Source organism: Rhagoletis pomonella, unplaced genomic scaffold (assembly GCF_013731165.1).
Source record: "Rhagoletis pomonella isolate Grant_MI unplaced genomic scaffold, Rhpom_1.0 Rhpom_scaffold_00007, whole genome shotgun sequence".
Taxonomy (NCBI): domain Eukaryota; kingdom Metazoa; phylum Arthropoda; class Insecta; order Diptera; family Tephritidae; genus Rhagoletis; species Rhagoletis pomonella.
Window position 1 is genome coordinate 51,732,039 of NW_023458561.1, and position 22,030 is coordinate 51,754,068.

The 22,030-nt window shown below is 35.6% G+C and overlaps 1 protein-coding gene across 2 annotated transcripts in view; it reads right to left on the minus strand.

Moving 5' to 3' along the window:
- LOC118743033 overlaps nt 1-22,030 on the minus strand; it is a 191,159-nt gene that overhangs the window by 61,113 nt on the left and 108,016 nt on the right. The window lies entirely within an intron of this gene.

The window sequence follows — 22,030 nt, forward strand, 5'->3', positions numbered from 1 at the left end:
GTCTATAATATACAAGCCGCGCAAGCCATTACCGAACGACATCGATTACGTTTGCTCAACAGCGCTGGCGGGAGCGGCGGTGGTGGTGGTGGTGGTGGTGGTGGTGGTAGTGGTGGTGGTGGCAGCAATAACAACCATTTACCGGAATTTATAAAACCCGCCGCGGCTGCAGTTGCTGCAGCTGCAGCATTAGCGGCCGTACCTTCCTCGAATCAGATTAGCCATCCAATGGTATTTCCCTCGAATCGTGTGCATTTCCCAAAGACAAGTCGTCGATTGCCACAGGTATGTATCTATTGAAATAGAATTTATCCTAATGCTAGATATTGTTTTTTTCGATTCTTGCTTTTGTAAATTTTTGTTTTGTAATGTTTAGTTTTCTTAATAATCCGAATTATTTTCTCATTCGGTTGCAGGCGCTCATCATCGGCGTGCGGAAATGTGGCACTCGCGCACTTCTGGAAATGCTTTATCTACATCCTCGCATACAAAAGGCCGGCGGCGAAGTGCATTTCTTTGATCGTGACGAGAACTATCTGAAAGGACTGGAATGGTATCGCAAAAAAATGCCGCACTCATTTCGTGGTCAAATTACGATCGAGAAGAGTCCGAGTTACTTTGTGTCACCAGAGGTAAGATAGTATTTGGGATGAAATATATTTTTTAAAATTTGTATACTTTCCTTTACATACGTATGTAAGCGGTAGACAGGGGCAGTATTGATGGCTGATTGGATAGATCTGCAAAGCATTATTTAGTGGATAAGAACGAGGTTCGATTTATGGTCTGAGCTTTTTTCTAAAACGATATTTTCTAGGCTGGAAATGGCAAATGTACAAATTTAATTTTGCCAAAAAAAAACCCTTTCATAAGAACCATCTGTCGTTTGGAACTGAGGTTCTGCCCTTCGAGTCAAAAAAATATCAAGACGCTCGACGAAAATTTAAAAAAAGTTAGCTAAAAAAATTTTCTTATTCTAATTTTTTCTATTAGATTACGTTAGGTTCCGGTCGGCGTCACCCGTTGTGGATCTACTGGGATATTATACAGGTTGTCCTCTTGGTTCCATGTGTGTTTTAACGCTGACCAGATATCATGTTCAGTCTCTCCGCGGAATTCTGGTCGGATAGCGTCCTTTCAGAATCCCCCATAAGAATTGAACAAAAATTGCTTTGCAAGCATGCAAAACATCGTTGAATTGTCCCGACCTATCTTAAACCAGAAAGACCTTATAAATGCACATGCCTTAGTTCTTACCCAAATTCGAACTGTTCAAGAATGAAACCCACATTGTCATTGGCACTCGCAGCTGCTTCCTGGCTGATGATATTCTTTCAAGGTTACCATCCTCGTTAATTCGTCAGTCATCCAGTTACCGAAGTGTTACCGTGACCTAGTGATAAATATAGTGTTACAGGTATTTTTTATTATAAACACATGAAATAATGACAACCAACAACTCATTGATATTGGTGACGGATAAGGCGTTAAAAAGACAAAAGATCCTTGCGTGCCGTAAAAATGGCTTCGAGGAGGCTGCCTCGCCCAAAATCTCGAGACAAATTGGAAAATTCTGCTTCGCTCAATACCGGTTCCAGCAAAGCCAATATATCGGCGATTGAGTCATAAAATAGGTCTGTACGGTCTTTGGAGTTAGATTTTCAGTCTTCTACAATCAAGACTGCTGTGAACAAACTGCATGAGGGTAGTTCAACAACGGCTAGAATTAAGGGGAATTTGGCACAAATAGGTGCAGTTATGGTGAAACAGTTGTTAGATCTGATACCCAATGCTGCAACAATACGACAGCCACCAAACGAGCAGTTGCGGTACTAGACCTCCATTTTAGCTATTCTAAGGTGGAAGGAAGTTCGCCAAGGAGGGGGGCGCAACGACAACAAAGACCCAGAATTTTCGATAGGTTTGAAGAAGTTTCAAAAAATGAGCAGCAGGTGGTGCTGTTTAGGCTGGTAGGTCAAAAGCATCTAACTGAAGACCAGAAATGGAAAGAAAGCGCTTACACAAAGAAACTCTGAATAAAACCCTAAGATCCCTCTAATATCAATTTAATATCTTGTGCTAATCAGAGCTCGCGTAGAGTACACAAGGACCAAGTGCCTTTCGGACCCTACAAGTTCTTATTGGCATTCCTATAATTAAAGTATGTATCAACATAGTGTAATGCATTATTTTTTCTTCTATTACATAAAGGCCTTTAATAAAAGCGATAGTTCAAACAATAAGCAATAAAGTTTGCTAATTAATATTTTGTTAATCATCTGATTCCGGCATTTTATTTAATTCCGCTTTGATAGACATTCCCAGTTCGGCAATTATTTTTATTGATTCTGCACCGGAATTTTCCATACTTTTCTTTGTCTCCCGACTGAAATATTTGCTGAGTTGTTGCCGCTTTAGTGCACCTAATTTATTTATAAAGTTATTTAGTTTCGTATTTGAGAAATGGAACGGCAAACTTTTTCTCGTTATTTTTCCATACTTTTATTTTGCTTATTCCTCGTTTTAAAAACTTAGGGAAGATTTTAATTAGTTCGAAGTTGTTCTTAATCACAAACTAATGTTTCCTTTTATTTATGATTTCTTGTGCCGTTTTCAATCAAAATTCACTAGATAGGTAATATCGCGCAATGACTTTTGATTCCACATGTATTCTGAAAAATGATACAGGCAGCAGTAAGGTAGAAAACGAAGAAGATTTATAGTAAAATGTTTAAGATTTTTTCTTTAATGGAAATTGTAAATGTACTCATACATTCATCCGATTAATTTGACAGCTATTAATTGAAACTCGTTTCAAAATAAGATTCTCATGCTGACATTCGGTCGAAAACACCAACAACTTAAAAACATTCAATATTTATTGAATTTAAAAGCAACTGATATCTTAATATGTAAAAAATCTAAATAGCTCACTAAATTCATATTTCGGAGACTTTAGGACTGCAGGGGAATTTGGTGGTGAAGCTATCTGCATTACCTACTCGCACCCTTGTTATGCATATATGTACATATGTATGTATATGCCGTTTCGCCATCACTCTAAAAAGCACTGTGTCATCCGCCAGCCCGCCATATCATCTATCCAAGGAGTTAGCGCGAGAGAAATACTCGAAGATAAAAGGATAGCGAATATTGTGTGTCCTGTCATGAAATCTCTGTTAACCTTAAGTTTAGGCTCTGCAAAGTGTTTCAAGCGAAGGTGAATGTGATAACACAGGTAGCTGACTACATTAATATATTCTTAACCCTCTTCTTTTTTGACAGCCATACTGCAATATTTGCTTTGTCGTATCATTTTAATTAAACTGGAATTTTCAAACAGGTAGCAACTCTATATTTTTTTCCCTTCTATATTTTAAGTTAGACTGCTAGCTACTTCGGTGAAACCGGCTTTCAATTTCATGCATTAGTGTTCGAGTTATGGGTGTACAATAGGGTGGTCCAAAAGGGTAACGTTGGAATTTTGGTGCTTTCACCCCCCAGGATTGTTCTAGGTCCAAAAAATATGCCCCTATTTTTTGTTTTGAAATCAAAAAATATTTAAAGGACGCTCAAAGCGCTCAAAGTTCGCCATGTATTTTACATGGGGGGAAAAAACTTTTCAATGGTATGGAATTCTTGAAAATCAATATTTTTCGATCGTAAAACTTTGGCTCTCTTCAAGAGACTTCCTCCCACCCATTTTTTAATACTAACGTTTGTATAGGTGCCTCCATTGTATTTTTTGGGGTTTTTGGAAGTTTTTGGCAGACCTATAAATTATAGTTACTATGAAAAAATTGTTTAATAAACAAATTTTATTATTAAAAGGAATACCCTGCAGAGAAGCAGAGTTTTCCGATAGAAAAATATTAATTTTAAAGAATTTTTACGAAGTTGTTTTTTTTCAAAATAAAAAAATGGGGGTATATTTTTTTCGGTACAGAACAATCTTAGGGGGTGAGATCATAAAAATTCCGACTTTACTTTTTCTCGTCCATTTTTGCACCAGCCTAGTGTACAACCATATAGACAGACATACAGAAATTCTAAAAAATTTAGATTTGGCTTCTATAAGATACTCTAATAAAGACCCCCCATATAAATTTTTCTTTAATATCTATAAAGTACAGACAGCGGTCTGTTACAATTTTATTATATGTATAGGAAATAGAAATGGCATCAGGCTACTTTCTGTACCTAAATGATCACAACTCGATTTCGATTCCACTTGCACCGACTAGGTGTGATCAACAGAGTCGGAAGATGATGAAACTTCAGAGCAAATTTTCTGTCCCTGTCCGGCTTTGGTCAGACAAAGATTGATCCGCTTAAAGGCTTCAATGGTCAAACCCTTTGGGCCACACTGGATTAGGGACACTTTCTCCTTCTGCCTTATCTCTCCGCCATTCGGCGGCAGCTTGAAAATCCAATCATTAGCCTAGTAAATAGTTCTGCTATGTAGGCTCCGATGTATACCCTGTTTTGCGTGAACGTCAACTTATTCGTTTCCATCAAAACATTCGTGTCCCGGGACCAACCAAAGATTTACCATTACCCTGCTATGCGTGCTTTATTAAAAGACTAATTGTTGTCCACAAGTCTTGATGTTGCCTCACTATCTGACATGATATTTATCCTGGACCATTTGTCGAAATTAAATAGTACTTTAGTTCATTTAGTCCACGAACTGCCTAAGCCTAATATGCATACATTTTTTTTTTTGGTAAACCTGTTTAATTTAAATTTTCAGCAACATGTTGACAAATATGGCATATCTTTTCATACATAATTTTTTTTCCAGCCACTATAAAGTTATTTGTTGTGCCTTGTAGTAGGTAACTTAAATGCTCACTATCTGCGCTGTAGGAATTCCAAGTTTTAATAATTCAGTTTATAATTAAACATATTTGCTACCAAGTTGGATGTAAGAGCTGCAAGTCAAGCTAAGAGTGCACGTTACTGTAGTCTCAAACTGTGAAATCTGCACGAAATTGAAGCGAGAGGAGTTGAAACTCACTGGCCAACAGTATTTAAAGCTGCCACAATCGTCAGCACAAATATTCGTTAGTATGCAGGATTTTTTGGCGCATGCAACACCACGTTGCACACTATAAATTGCACTTAACGAAAGCACAGCGTACATGTGTTTGTGTCCGCATTCGTATTTGAGTGTGTGTGTGTATGTGTGTGTGCACTCAAAGTGTCTGTTGCATGCATCATTAAAAATGAAACGAAAATTGCTGACTTAACTGGACAACATAGCAAAATGGGTGAAATAGAAATGTAGTGTGTGCGAAAACAATTTATTATTAAAGAATGTAAAGAGAGAGGGTGGATACGGAGGTGGGAATTGGGAGAGTTGGCGGGTTTACGAGTGTTAATGGATGGATGGATGGGTGTGGTATGTAGACGCGTTGGTATTGGTGTTTACGGAAAATTATACAGTACACAAAAATTCAGTTAAAAGAGAATTTTAAATGTTCATACACACACATATACACCTACATATATGTATAAACATATGTTGTTAACGCTGCATGACGATAAAACCCAAATACAAAGTACTCACAAGGCGGCTGTACGTACGTAAAAGCAGCGGCATGCAATCCCGGACACAACGAGGAAACAATAAAGAAAAATATGTGAAAAACTGGGAAAATGAATGGTTGCACTGAATGGCTTGGTGCGAGTGTGCATAAATTGCGCTTTTCGTCTATACAAGTATGCATGTGTATGTATGTACATGCAATAATATTTGCGCATCCATATTTATTTGAGAGGAGCTTTGGCCGAATTTCTGCTCAAACTCATTGTGCCTTTCATGTTGTTTGTCGGCAAATTGAATGGTCTATGCAAAAGTGTACCAGAATCACTCGTAGACTGGTCATTGTCTGCCATGCGATGACTATATTTTGAGTAACATTTTTTTTCTTTTCGGTTTATGTCTGCAGTGTGATTTGAACGCAAGGCTTACTGCCCGTAACTGGCACCCACAACCACACTTGAGTACAACGGCCCTGTTTTGGGCCAAAAAGACAGCTGCTAGTAATCGCGACTGCTCTGTTGCTGCTTTCGGTGTTCATAGCGGTACTCAAATTGAATTAATATCTACAAATAAAGCAGTTATTCATAGAAGAATAGCGGCCGAGAGTGCATGGTGCTCCTTTAGTTGTACATACAACATATGCACGAAAAAAATTTAAGCGCGTATTAAATTATCTAGTAAAACTACAAAAGCAAATTTCTGTAGGAAAACCACTTTAAATTTAAGATTTTGTTTGTTTGTTAGTATTACTTCAGTTAAATGCTCTAATCACATATGACAGCGATACCAAAAAAATGTCCTTGAATTTCTTTTCTAAATAGTTCTACTTACATATTAAAAGAAATAAGATTTTAGCAAATGTTTAAACATTTCCAGGGAGAATTAATTAACTGACTTCAGGGTCGTAGGAACTGAGATGGGGTGAGTAAGTACATGAACGGGTGTTTGATATCGGGGAACACAAAAATTTTCTCTTCGAGACAAGAGCGGCGATACATATATCAAACTTTAAGATCCGACTATAAACGCCGACGATACGACGAAAAAAGTAAAAAGGTGACGCCTACGTTCGACAAAAAAAATTCCAAATTGCTTTGCAAAAATACACTAGACTGTTTTATTCTCTTATGGTTATGGTGGTGGTGGAGGAGCCTTCAAGAATCTGACGTAGTAACCGGAGATATGAATTTAGTCAACTGTCTAAGCTTTAATTGTGGGAGAGCTGAAGCTCATCGCAAGCGATGTGTGGGTGATAGAGCTGCAATTTGGTTACTAACGAAGCAATAGCATCAGAGGGTAGACTCTCTATGAATTTTGTTTGTGGCTTGTGCGTAGGTACCTCGTTGGTTTCAGTGGTTGGGTTAAGTATGTGTGGATCTCGTCTTCCTTTTCTGTAAAAGAAGGCCAGAAACAAACAGCTGAAAAAATTCATTCAATTAGTACTTAATTAATCTAAACTTAGTTTTATTGAAATTCGTTAAAAAAGAGTTAATTCTCTTTGTAATAAGCAAACGATCGCAATTTTGACTTTATGTCCTTCATTAGCCCATGCACAGAAGTTTCAGTGATTTCCTTTTGAATTGTTGTGCGTTTTTTACAGCTTTGTGGGTCTTAAGAAGTTTGGATTTCATAACGGCCCAGTAGGTTTCGATCGGCCGATGCTCTGGACAATTAGGTGGATTCACCTCTTTTGCTACAAAATACACTTTGTTTCTATGTTACCATCCTAAAGCCATTTTTCCGTAATGACATATCGCGAGATCAGGCCAAAAAAGCACTGGATCTTTATGAAGCCGTATAAGAGGTAAAAGTCGCTTTTGCAGACACTCCTTAACATATTTCTTGGTTAATTGTACCAGTGCTTACAAAAGGATCACTTTTGAAGCCGCATTGGCAAATTGCTTGCCAAATGAGAAACTTTTTGGGAAATTTGTCAAACTTTTTGTTTTTACATTTATCTGCAACATTGCCTCTTTTATTTGCAGTGTGAAATTCGCGGCCCCGGATTTGTTTAAAATCGGCTTTTACGTACGATTCGTCATCCATAACAATACAGCCAAATTTTTGTATGAGACTGTCGTACAATTTCCGAGCACGTTGTTTCGCCAACAAATTTTGCTTACCGTTGCGATTAGGTGCTCCATTCACTTTGTAAGAACGTAGTCCTGCTGTTTTGCATACTTTTTGTATATACGAAGACGACATGTTTAATTTTTTGCCGACATCTCTTACCGAAAGTCCAGGATTTTTCTTAAAAGCAGATAACACTTCCTTTGCCTTAATTTCGCAAGCAAATCCTTTTTTTCTGCCACTACCAGGGTTCCTTTTTAAAGATAAACATTCATTGTATTTTTTAAGCACATAAGTAACGGTAGACTTTGGAAATTTTAGCTTTTTTGCGATGTCATTATGGAACATGCTGGGATTTTCCAGCTTTTTGCGCAATATTAACTCGCGATCGATTTCTTTCTTGGTCCTCGTTTCTACACTGATTTTTGTTACTAAAAAGAAATGATGCAGTAAGGTGGAAAATGCTTCCAGCTTTTTAAGTGTCTACCGATTTTTATTTTAATGTTATGATTAACCGAGCTATTCTTGGTTATGTGCGACCAGTTTTTTTCGTGTACATTCTTTAATTTATTCAAACTGAGCTAATTTATTCAAATTGAGAGACCCCTAAATATTTTTTGATTTCAAAATAAAAAATGGGGGTATATTTTTTCGGTACAGAACAATTCTAGGGGGTGAGAGCATAAAAATGCCGACATAACTCTTTCCCCGCATACATTTTTGAACCACCCTAATGTACATACATTCATCAGAGAACATGTTTCTTTTTTTTCTTATTTAGGAGTCATGTAAAATATTCTTAGCGAACAAAGAAAATTGAAACCTCATAACGTAAATTTCACATTAATTGAAGCCACAAAAGTGTTTGAAGTTATTAATAAAATCCTGCTTACGGTACTTTTGTGTGATGCTTCACTCATGCACGCACACTCACGCATTAGAATACGTGCATAAATGCAACAATTTGCACTTACCTACAAAATCTCATCTCATTACAACCGACAGCGCAAAGTGTCAGAGAGTTGTTGCGTCAGTCAGATAGTACTTAGCAGCAAACCTATATGTATATGTATTAAGTAAACCAAGAAGACAGTCCGTCAGCGTTAGATATTACATAGAAGCAAATATATGTAAGATGTCAGTTTAATGAACTTCTCATAGCGGAAAGTGGAAAATTGTGTTGCATGTTGCCATTTGGTGCAGTACCTTAATATGAAGTTGTGAAGTTGCAGCAATATGCTGTCATGATGCGAATACCAACAACAAACCAGAGCTACTATGCAGTTTCAAGAGCTTGTCAGTCGCGCTAGCAAGCTAATAAACGCTTACGCTCATTTAGCGAGTGAGTGTGCCTGTCAGTGCGACATTTCTAAAGTGGTGGTGACTAGCTTTGCAACAACTATGTACTAGCAACTAAGCAAGTGGCTGAACTTCGCAGCACGCACACTTGCTGCCCATAGCAAATATGTATGTAGTACCGTATATTCTTATGCAAGTATATGTACTAGCACTGTATGTATTTATGCAGCATGGCAGACATGTCGTGACAGCAGTGAAATTTCAAAGCTCACAACAGAAAAATAAAACTGCAAACAGTAAAATGCCAAACTTTGTTGACTCTAACTAAATAAGTAGCCAAGCGCCGTTGGGTGTCCCTAAGCTGTTGCATACATAGCTGCAATGCCGTTACGTTTTAGTTAGTTTTAGAAATGTCATAAATCTTCATTAATACGATTATTAATATTTATTGTCGAAGCTGTTGTATGTATGTATGAACTTCACACATAAACTTACATACCCCATTTAAAAACTTATGCTCGTAGTTTAGTTGGTAAGGGCGATTATGAGTTTATTCACTTTTTATGCCATTGTAAAATTTTTAAATGCATCCTCTAAGTTGACTTTTGACGCGTTGATTGATGAGCTTGGGAATTGTTCGTATAATATGTAGACACTGTGTACTCGCTGGTTGGTATTTGCACTTGAATTCTATGTTGCACTGTGGCATATTTATATATGTGTTATAAATCTTGGACCCTTTCGATGCTAATGGGTAGTTCTTACTTTTATATGTATGTACATTGTACATATATAAAAATTACAAATTTGAGTATCCTTTTGAAGAAATCCTACCAATATTTTAGATGTGCAAGTTTGTGATTGATTGTTTGAGTATGTATGTTGCTCTTTCATACTAAAGCGGCTTGATATATTTCAATGAAATTTGGCAAACAGATCAATTATGGTTTGTATGAATATGTAGGGCATTTTCAAAAGTTTGAAGCAATTAAATAATAAATTAAGTAAACGTTACAATAATGTGAGTGTCAAGCAAAAGGAGTTCAAAATCGATTTATTTAGAAAATATATTCGACGGGGTTTGCCACCTGTTCAAAAAATTAAAATTAATGTGATTAGCAAGGTTATTGAAATATTTTAGTAATGATGCCAATTGAGAAAGATTTAAGTAAGTTTTAAAAACAAAATATTTGTGATTAGGGTTGCCAACTGTTGAAAGAGTTAAAATGAAATTAAATGCTATGTAAATGGAAACCATTTCCCATACATATAATTTAAAATGATAGTGGCTGTTTATTAATATTTTTATGTCTATAAATAAGATGGCCGAACTGCAGATTCCCAAGCGTTTTAATTTGTTGGGTTATGTCCTTGTCGTGGTAAACTTCATACAGTTCATTGTTTCCATTGTCATCGACAAAGCCATTACGGAAAGATCGGCGGAGGACCAAAGAGCGAAAAAATTGAATTATCCCGACATGAAAAACGGAAGATACGTTTCGAGCATTTTTAATGTGCGTTCCATTCGAGGAGCCAAAACTAACGTAGTGCACTGAAATGTCTGGTGCCAAGACCGGAACAACGATGGAAATTGGGTGACATACACCCAGCGTAAATTAAAGAGATATGTATGTAGAGGGAACACTTCTCAACCATTTTGAATGGCCAAAGCAATAGCATCTGATAAAGAAAAATCTAGAAGATCTGTATATAGAAAATGTGCCCACGGTCCTCTAATTGACCAAGAAGAGGCGCCAACTGCCATAATATTGCCCAAGCCGACGGTATATGGGCTGAGCTGTTCACAGCCACCAAATATGTACCACCTTTTATGTGCAATTTGACCTGATGAATACAGTGCCTGCTACAGCAAGTTCCGCCAGATAGTCAAGGTAGTGGTGATGAAATTAGCGCCATCCAGCTTTCCTTAGGGTTAGACAGGGATAGAGATAGTGCAGTGTGCTTTCAATTTCTTCCAGTGGAGGATATTTTAGACAAATTAGTTGGACTTTCCATTGTCGAAGCTGGGGCAGAGTGTTATATACGCAGGAAACCGAACCTCATATGCCTGGCGAATGTATTCGTAAGTCGTACCATTTTTCCAATTAGTCGATTTTTTTTTGTTGTAAGTAGACAAGTCAGTTTCTTAGTTTGAAAAGTTTGTTCTACATAAATGCTTATTTTCAGCTATTTCCCTCTTACTTCTTCGTATTTATTGGCACGTTAGCCCCCTAAGTTATTTTTGGCCAAGTATAATAAAGCACGCCAGTGCCCAATGAAGAATTCATGCGAAGCGAAATCCTTATTCACCAGGGTTCCTATCGCAAAGGAAACCTATTTCTTCCTCTACCACCACCAGAGGATACTGCATTCAATAATTTCAGGTATGAATGGAGCGTTACCCTGTTGCTTACTCAGGCGAAGATGAAAAATGGGGAAAGTGTTGCTTTCAAAATTTAAGTTCATATATTATGTTCTGGACATCGGTCTCTAGACCACCTAGGTTGTCCTTGTTGGAAACTGTCCTGGTCTGCGAACGTTCCGAAAGTAGCTCAACATTCTGATCCAATTTTAGTTATTTTTTCACTAAATAAACTATAGAATTCTACACTCGACTCGCATTCGTATACGTATTCGATTCGTATTTGCAAAGTCGATTTGTTTTAAACAACAATACTCGTTTGCATTACTACGATCCTGCGGCTTTGACTGTGTATAAAGCGCATATTCTATATATACTTACGAGTAAATACATATACAATACTTTATTAATGATACTTTTTACAATAGTAAATACATATGTAAATAAATATTCGCAAAATTATTATTGCTCAATTTTGAACTCTCTCACGTGAATGCTTAAAATCAACGCAGATTCCCAAGCGTGACATTTTCTTGATTTATTTGTCGCAAACTGCAGCATAATCAACCGTGCGCAATAACTACGCAGACACAGCGGCGTGCAACAGTAATTTATTTATATGCACATAAATAAATTCACACATACTTACTCATGCCAATTACATGCGTTCGACATGTTCACTTGTTATAATCAAACGACAACTTATTGATTGATAAATGTGAAAGCGGTGTAATTGGTGACAATCCGCGCTCGCTGGTTTAATTAAGCTACAAAATGAAAAAAGTTCGCATGTTCCAATTAAATTATTTTTATTAGCTGCCACAAAACGTTTTAAATCACTGAGTTGGGCTGTTGTAAATTCAGAAGTGAATGCGATTGGTGTCTTTGTTTGTTCTTTTGTTTTGCAGCCACTATTAATTGAGTTATGTATGTATTACAGGTTTTTGAATTTTATTTTATTTTTATTTGTAATTTTACGGTATAACAGTATTCTTTTGAAATCCCTTTAATTGCACATATCAACAACATTGATCTTTAAATGCAGCATTTTTAGCTTTTAATAAAATTTTCAATTGAAATTTTAAATCTCTTTGAAATGGACTACCCGTTTGCTTTTTCGAAAAATTAGGTTGTAACTCGTTTTTCGATAAGAATAATATTTTACAAAACACCTTCGGCTTAAAAATATTTTTGGCACTCATACGTCTGCCTACATGCAAAAATACCTTACCACTTTAGAAATTGCATATTTAAAAAATGTTCACTCATCCTACCGCGCTCAGCTCTTTGAAGTTTAGCACGCATATTTAATAGATATTAGGGTAAAACGTAGAGAAAATTAATATAAATTAAATACCGTTTTCCGAGGTAATTTATTTGCTCTTTAAACACGTTTTTTTTTTGTTTCAAAACAAAATTTGCGTTTAAATGGCATATTAATTTTATAAACTCTTTCAGAAAACGGTGCTAAGATTATAAGTAAGTTTGTTTTTATTTAAAATGAAGAAAACAAATTTAATTTCTGCATTTTAATTAGATTTCTTAGAAACATTTTGAGTACGTATCTTTGTAGCCTATTCAATTTTATTTTAACAAAGTAAAAATTTTAGGTACCTAGGACCTGCCGTCGATTTTTTGCAATTTTTTTTTGTGGAAGCCATTGCTCATTTTCTCCATACAAAAAAAAAAAAAAAAATTCGATGATGTGCGAGTAAAAATTGCCAAAAATCAACGGTAAGTCCTAGCTACTTTAAACTTAGGGCTTATTTTAAAAGGGGCAGATAACTCCGTGGTTTTTGGTACACTTTTAGTGTGCGTTGGGGCTTTTGTGAATTAAGGTAAATGTTTGATAGGCTTCTAAGATATAATTTCACGCGCCTACTGTACCTGATTCGTAGACATATTAGTGCTGCTGCAGGCGTACTTAGTTGTGTGTAAATACATACATATATATGTATCCATTTACACTATATGTATGTGCCGCCGTATCAATTAAAAGGTACCCATTCATTCTTCCAATTTTGGCAATTGTTCAACTGCTTTTTTCTTTTGCTTTAGTTTGCCAAAAATTCAGTTTCCACTTTTTCTACTTTTTGCCCCCTATACCTTTCCTAATGCTATTTTTTTTGGCAGCATCGCTTGCTGGCAATTAATTTACATGACTGTCGAGTTCAATTGAGTTCAATTTAGTGACGACCAATGTGTTTGCCTTATATGACTGCACAAGTGATTCTCAGTGCCTGTTTAAACTGACTGAGTGACTGAATGTCTAACCGAATGCGGCAAGTGAATAGCATTAAATGCCTCACTTGTTGCCAGACATTAAATTTTTTTTTTAGTTTTCTTTTACAAAACACAATTTGGGTCTTTGTTGCATATTTTATGGTGGGCTAATAAGCAATCGGCTAAAGGAGAGCAACAGCCGGGACTTTGCGAATTGCAGAAGAAGTTCGCTCCAGCCGCTCATATTTTCACTCACTTGCTTACTCAGCTGCATCTTATTTCGCTTCGATATTCATAAGTCAGACAGATGCCAGTTGCTAGCGGGCTTTTATTAAATATTTTATTTAATTAAGTTGGTGGCGTAAGCCTTTTGTCAGCAACGGATTGCGCTGGTTCTTCGCATAGCTTCCACGCCTTTATACTGCTGCCTCTTTTATTTTCATTTATTACTTGAGCAGTCAAGTAAATTTAATTTAACCGCCCAGAGGCTAACCAGCTAAAAAAAAATTACCAAGCTGTCAGCGCCTAATTATATGCTAGACGAAAATTATATTTTATATCAGCTTTTCATGCTACACAAAGCAATTAAAACGCTGAGGAACGCTTGAAAGGCAATTTTATGCGTTCGACCTTTTTATGCATTGGACCTTTTTATGACATCGTCTCGTCGCGGCCTGCGTGTTTGTCAGCTAGTTTTGGGGTCAGCAATTATTAAGGGGGTTAATAATTGTATGTTGCGCATTTGTCCTTGAAACACTATTGCATTGACGTTCGTTAAGTGTTCATCGAGTCGGTTAAATTCTTTTCTGTATATCATTAGGTGTTTACAGCTGCAGCAATTTATCAATTTATAAATAGGATTGGCACTAAGCGCTCGAGTTTATTGCGCCCTTTTAGTGTGTTTTAATTATAGTCGAGCATATAAAATATCAGAGGGTATGATTAAAAGCTATTGCGCTTTGGTGCATATTGCACACGATCTTCAAAAGCGACACAACTCAAAATTTGGCATTTTTGAAATCATGCACTTCAGAGCTTTTATTTACCTTTCAGAAAAAGATGTAGCACATTTTTGCTGTAACCATTTTTGCATACCATGTGCTACGAAATAGTTTTTCGCATTTTCGGACGAACTTATAATTTTGGGTTGTGTCACTTTTCAAGATCGAGTGCGATATGTAGAGAAATGAGGGAGTGTCAATTGCAGGCAATAACAGCAATGTATGACCTACAAAGGGAGGATAGCTTGGAGGAATATTTATCGTAAATAAATGGAACTATGTTTTTTTTTGTGCTAGAATGTGGTGACATTCAATATTATCAGGAGCTTTGAATATAATAAACACCTAGGCTAAGTTTTTTAATAGTGTTATTGAGTTTTGTACCACAATTTTGTTATTTGAAAAAAAAAAAATGGAAAAAGCAACAAAGGCTAAGCAGTAGAAGTTTTAGCTGCTATTTAGGAGATCACGACATCTCCTCATCAGACTTCTTTTCTAGACTTCTAGCAGGAACTGAACCCGCATCATTGAGCTATGCATATCCCGTAAACACGTGTTGCAAAAGAAATATCTAAATTGGCAATCGTATAAGAGAGGGAAACGGCAAATAGTGGATTTTCCTATACAGGCTGATTCAAAATTGCGTAGAAATATTTGGTACACGTATTCCTTGAACCGAACTCAAAATAAATTATAGAGTAATTTTTCTCCGGAGCTTATAGTTACTGATCATGTACATACATTATGGATATTAAAGAAAAATTAAAATCGGCGGTCTTTATTAGAGCAACAGAAGTCCAATCAGCAATGTTTAGAATTTTTGTCTGTCTGTGTGTATGTTTGTATGCATATAACTCAAAAATTAATGCATGGATTCGAATGCCTAACATAAAAAAAAATATTAGAGAGTTGCCACCTGTTTGAAAATTGAAGTTTAGGTAAATTAATAAAATAAATTAAATATTGCAATATGTATGCAAAAATAAATAGGTTTAAGTAGGCTTACATTCGAACAGATTTTTGTTAAATGATGCCACCTGTTTGAAAATTTTAATTTAAAGCTCAATTAAATATTGCATTATGGGTATCAACCTACATAGGTTTAAGAAAGTGTACTGCCGAAAACACTTTTGAAGGGAGCTGCCACCTGTTTGAAAAAGTTTATTAATTTAAATTGATAAAATAAGTGAAATATTACAATACTGATGTTAAACTAAACAGGTTTAAGAAATTTTACTGTCGAACATATTTTCGAAAAATTTAATTCGGTTAAATTGATAAGATAAGGTAAATATTGTATTAGTACACCTTTGAAGAAAGTGCGCGCTATATATATTCAAGTTATAAGATTATAAATTAATTTTCCAGAAGGCCGGTGCTCTACCTAATTTCCAAATACGTAAATATATTAACTAACACCCATAATTATAAAAAATAAAGAATGCTTCATAAATCGAAAATTTCTTTGAAAATCTTCCTTAATTAAGCTCTTTAAATATGTATGTTTTAGTTTTTATGAATGAGGCCATACGAGTTTTGGGAAGGGCAAACAATACAAAAATACTTTTACAGATAGGATTCACTAAACTAGCAGGACAAAATGTAAAAATCAAAGGCATGAGAATTGCGTCAAAATGGCATGACTTACTTCTCAATACAATAGATAACTGTAACTAATAAAAACCCCTCCGAGTAGTAATTTCGAGCGAATTCAATCAATTTTGAAAAATTTGTCCGCCATATTGAATTTTTCAAATCTGACTGCAGATTTGTAATTAGTCGTCTAACCAACGCGAACCTGTTAAAACAGTTGTGTCCCTGTAGATTCTCTATCCCGACCACTGTGCGCAGTGAAGAACGCCACACAGTGCGTAATTTCGGCAATTTAGGGGAAGGAAGATCATAGCACCCACAATTTTGACTCTAGAGAATATTTTTTTTTAGTTATGTACTTCTAATAGACCGTATAATTATGGTTTCAAGGGATATACGTGATTCCATAAGTACAATATTTTATATAGGCATTCTGGAAATGGCGGGACGGTCTTTTTAGTCAAAAATTAAAAGTGATATATCTATGTTAGTTATGGTCAAACACGAAATTGGTGTAACACGAAAATTATAGTTTCGATGTTTTCTGCAGCCAACTTCAATACCTAACGGCCGGTCAAAATCGGATTTTCCAACCGCTCAGCGTTGACGCCGCGTTGTTGAGCCAGACAACGCTGACGCTTTTTTTTGAAGTATGGCAGTAAGTGTTGACCAAAAATTGTCATCATTCACACGGATTGATTTTAGAGTATGATATATTTGCTTCTGTCAGTAAACTAGATAATTCTTTAATTTTCTTGACTGCTACTTTTAACATACCACTCGGTAATATGTTTTTAAAATAATAAGTAACTACAGTGTGATAACTTGACACCACATTCTTTGGTAAAAAATATTTTCACAAGCGTATACGTTTAAATAAATGCCTTAAAAGATGAAGGATTTAATTCGCGCACAGATACATACATGAAGTAAACAAGAAATAACGAAAGAGTTTTTTTTCAGTTCAGCCAATTCTACGAAATCCTGGCTTGTTGGAATAATAAACTTGGGCTTTCGCTTTGTATACTCGTATGAGTACACTTTTAACATTAACGTTTTTCCTTTCGCCATTCTGCAACTTGAGAAACTTTCACGATACAATTACTATCCTTTCGTTTTAAGCTAGCGCCGCGAAGAACTAGCTGCTACTTCCTGCGGCACCTTAATTACTCGCAGCATAGCCAACTTTGTTGGCGTGTTTTTGTTGTTGTTCACATTGCGCGCGCAACTTACGCCTGCATTAATCTTATTAAGTTAATTAGCTGTATTCTCTATCTCACACATGTTTACTTGTATGTATGTGCATAGCAGGTATATATGTATATATGTTGGTCGTAGACAAAAATCGAACATGCAACTGGACATCATTCAATTGAAAGTGATTCACAAAAAGAGACATTAAATTAATTTGGCAGCAGCTGCCGCCAAAGGAAATCGTAAAAATTTGAAAAAACTCAATAAAGAAAGTATAGAAGAACTACGCCAGCGCGCCGTATTACCTACCTTTCCATACACATTTAAAATTCTTTCCGATTCTAATTTATATTCTCTTTTTCTCACGAAACTTTTTTGTCCGTTGTCTACTTTTAGGTGCCGGAACGTGTACGCGCCATGAATGCCAGCATAAAACTTTTGCTCATTGTACGTGAACCGGTGACGAGGGCCATTTCTGATTATACACAATTACGAAGTCACGCGGCAACGGCCATGCTGCCGCTAGCAGATGGTCCTCCGCCACCTTCGCCCGCGCCCGCTAAGCGTATCGCCAGCACTTATCAACAACGGCGACAAGGGCGGTCTATTGAAACAGCCGGCTCTGGCTATGGACCTGGGTCGAGCTATGCGGCGGCAGCAACGAATCAGCATCTCAGAGCGACACAGCATGTGGCGCTTTATGGTAAATCTAGCAATTCCTATGTTCCAGCGCAAGTGTATGATAATGCAATCGGCGGAGGTGGAGGCGGAGGTGGGGGCGGAGGAAGTGGAAGTGATTCTTATACAACAGCGCCATCGCCCGGTTCGGCGGCCGCGGCAGCTCAAATTGCAAGCAAGTAAGTGGTCATACATAGGTTATTGTGTGCTTATACATGAAAGTATATGTACGTGTGTGTGTGTGTTTTTTTGCTGCCATGGCGCCCGTGTATATGCAATGAAAGCAGTAATAAAACGCTGTACAGGAAGGAAGTAGGTATGCTCATACAGACTATTTTGCATACAAATGAAATGTAAAATAGGAGAAAATTTTTTTCAAATTTTATCAGCGCAAACTTGGCAAACGTTGGTAGAGTGAGAGTTTGCGCGGCCAGTTTACCTTCAATGGAGATTGGGTAGACGACGCGACATTCATTTCAATTTGTTAATTCAATAAAATAAACGCGTGTTGTCGTTCAATTTAAATTGAGCGAAAATAAAAAATCCAATGGCAATGGAATATAGAATTGGTATGTACGCGAGCTGAAGTGGCTCTTTGGTTAAAGCGTCGTTATGGCGTATACGTAACCAAATGCACCATGTAGTAGTTATAGTATGTACCTAGCACATGGGTCAATTCTCGCCAACTGCTCCAAGCGCGCTGAGCGGTGCAAAACAAGCTTCTGTCGACTAGTTGGGAAACGGACAGAAAATAGTGAAAAAAAAAACGAAAACTATGATTACTATAGATTTTTGTACGGGCTATTCGATGGTGCTATGCGTTTTCTAAAATTTTGCTATGTTCATGGTGAAATTCGGAAACAAAAATTTATTTAAAATTTTTCTCAATTATGGTCTTTAGTTATCTCAATCGAAAGATGAGGTATTTTTACATAGACGTCAATAATAAAAATAAGACTTCGTTATATTTTTCCGAGTTATAAAGCACCTTAGAGCGCGCTAAACCGTTTACCATGCGCGTCACTTTTATAATGTTGTAATGCTGGAGCTAATTGATGTTTGAATCTGAAATTTTCACAAAAACTTCCTTAGATATTCATCTGCAATACTGTGTTTAAAAAAAATAAATAAAAAATAAAAAATAAACTTTATAATACAATTTTTGCACTAAAAAAAAAATAAACTTTATAACCCAGAACAGAGGGCCCCTATTAATTAATGATTTCTATGTAAAAATATCTGATTTCGATTCAGATGACTAAAAACAAACTTAAAAATTACCATAATTGAGAAAAATTACAAATAAATTTTCGTTTCAAAAACGCGCAGCACCATCACATCACCTGTACAAAAGTCTATAGAAATTATAGTTTTCGATTTTTTCCAACATATTCTGTACGCTGTACATATTTCAACATACAGTTGCTCATTTTGCATGGGATTTTTTACGCTATTCAAAATGCTTTTGATTGATAACTTTTGTCTTCAATTTTGTATAAAAATATATCGCTAGCTATTGGTGAAAAGTTGCTAAGTCCACTTTTTATGAAAACTCATATTTTGATACAGACAGCTAGAGAAATTGTAAATGCATTGCTTCGAAAAGCACAAAGGTACTTGTTCCATTTATTCTCGTTTATATGCAATGAAAGGAAAATTAGCACCGAAAATCCGATAAGGCCAAAAGAGTACCTACTTAATCTGGTAATAAAGATCGAATCCCTCTAATTCCTATGGAGTTTTGCTTTACTGTAAACCGGCAAAATATTGTATTCAAAGTGTTGCCAAATACTTGAAGAAAATGTTTATAAGACATATTTTTCTCTCCTGTAAAACTGTTAAAATTGGACTTTGCAACTTTTCACTCTAAGCGAGCGATATGTAGCTCGTTCTTCAACGAAATCCATGTAAGTAAAAATTTTACAGTTTGGAAAATATTAAGATAACACTTGTGTTTAATTGAATAATTTTTTAAATAATTGCATACATTTGCAATTAATTTCAAGTATTTTCCAAAAAAGTGGAAGCATTCAAACGTAAATTTTTTTTCTTTAATTTTTGAACATAAATAAATAAAAAACCAGCGCTTTTTTAAAAAATTACCACGGATAGATCGACGCAAAATTTAATTATCTTTTTTTTAAAAAAAGGAACTTGAAATCGGTTCATATTCGGGCTATCAAAATTTATTTGTCCACAGCAACCTTTTTTGCCCCACTGTGCGAGGTTTTGTAGTCCATTAAGTTCAAGTATAATAAAATGCAGGTTTAAAGTTACTGAAAATTCGTGTTGAATTTTTGGAAATTTTTTGCCGACCGTGATCATATAGTTTTTCCATACAAAATATGCTCGACAATTTTTTTTTTGTATGAAAGATACTATCAGTGAAAACCAATTGCCAAAACTTAACGCAATTTTTTAAACAAAACTACAAAGCTGCGTACACCATTTGTTTTTTATAAAATCGGATAAGAGAGTTTCAAATCTGTATGCAAATTTATAGAATTTTCCTGAGGTTTACACAAAGTTTACAAATAAAGGACAGATGTTTATTTGTTATTCCCTTTAGATCAGATATAGATTAAAAATATTTTTGTCCGCCTAAGTCGCCTAATTCTACCTGTGTACGGTGTTGAGCACTTTCTTCAATATAACGACTTTTTTTTTGTTTGGAAGACCGGCACTAAAAAACTATCAAAAGCCCGCGAAATTTATGAGCAACTTGGAATTTCAGCTTTAACAACGAAATCGAATGCGCTATAAAACTGCAAACTCGAACTTGTTGTAAAGTATTTTACCAAATAAATTTAAATTTTTATCGAAATTCGTTGAATCATTTCGTCATTTGCATAGTTTTTGCTGTATAATAAGCTATATTTTTATAAAAAAAAATAAAAATACCGAAAAAAATTACTATGATGAACATTTTGAATATCGTAAAAAATAATGCAAAAGACTTGTGTGCGTCACTGTACGTACATACATAATACTTAGGGATGTAAATTTTTCAGCTTTTTCCGATCCCGGGATTTCCGGGATGTCGTTATCACAATCCCAGAATCCCGGTGTTAGTCCCGGGATTTAGATATTCATTACTTTTCAACAACAAATCTTCTACCATAAAATAAATAATAAATAAATTGGTTTGAAACCTACTTTTTTATTAAAAGTGGCATTTTTATTTTTTCTCTCTGACGTCAGGATATATTCTAAAGGACTTCCTAATTTCAAAGATGTGATTAATTCCAAAAATTATTTAAAATAATTCAATGCAAAGTAAAATAAAAATATGGGTACGAAATGCAAGAGAAAATTTCTTTAGAATTAAAAAAAAATACAATTTTTTTGGATTCACAAATAGGCAATTTTTTAAGCTGATAAAGTTAGAAGGACGAAATTCGAGGTTCTTATCGAGTTTATATAAGTCCTTAACATATAATTTTTTCAAAAGTAAATATTGCGAAATTTCAAGGATAACATTTTAAAAGGACATTTTCTGTACTTACCAGTACTTCTGCACCAAAAACTTGAATCTGCTTAAATTCTACAGGATTTCCTCTTTATGTTGATACCCACACTTCTTCTCTAAGCACATTTCACTGAATTTTTTAAATCATTTTTGAATTACTGTCGTCAGAGTGAAAAACTAAAAACGCAATTTTAGTATATTTGGCCCATGGTTTCCCGAATATATTAATATTTGTGTGTAAAATTTACTAACGCGCGGTGTTGTGTGTATAATGAGCTAGACTTTTATAAAAAAAAAAATAATTATTATTAAATAAAAAAAAAGAAAAATAACCAATACTGGTCGAGAAAGGGAATTTCTATTCTATTCTTGCCATCAGCGCAAATTACAAATCCCGAAAATCCCTGTACTATTTGCCAATAGTCCCGGGATTTTCGAGATCTAAAAAAGGCCGGTGTTCCCGGGATTAACATTGCTAACCTACATACTAGAGCTCGGGCAATTCGGTTAATCGATTAACCGAATTATTCGAATCTGACTGAAGTGGACTATTGTTAATCGGTTAGCAATATTCGAGTAGTCGAAAGCTGTCG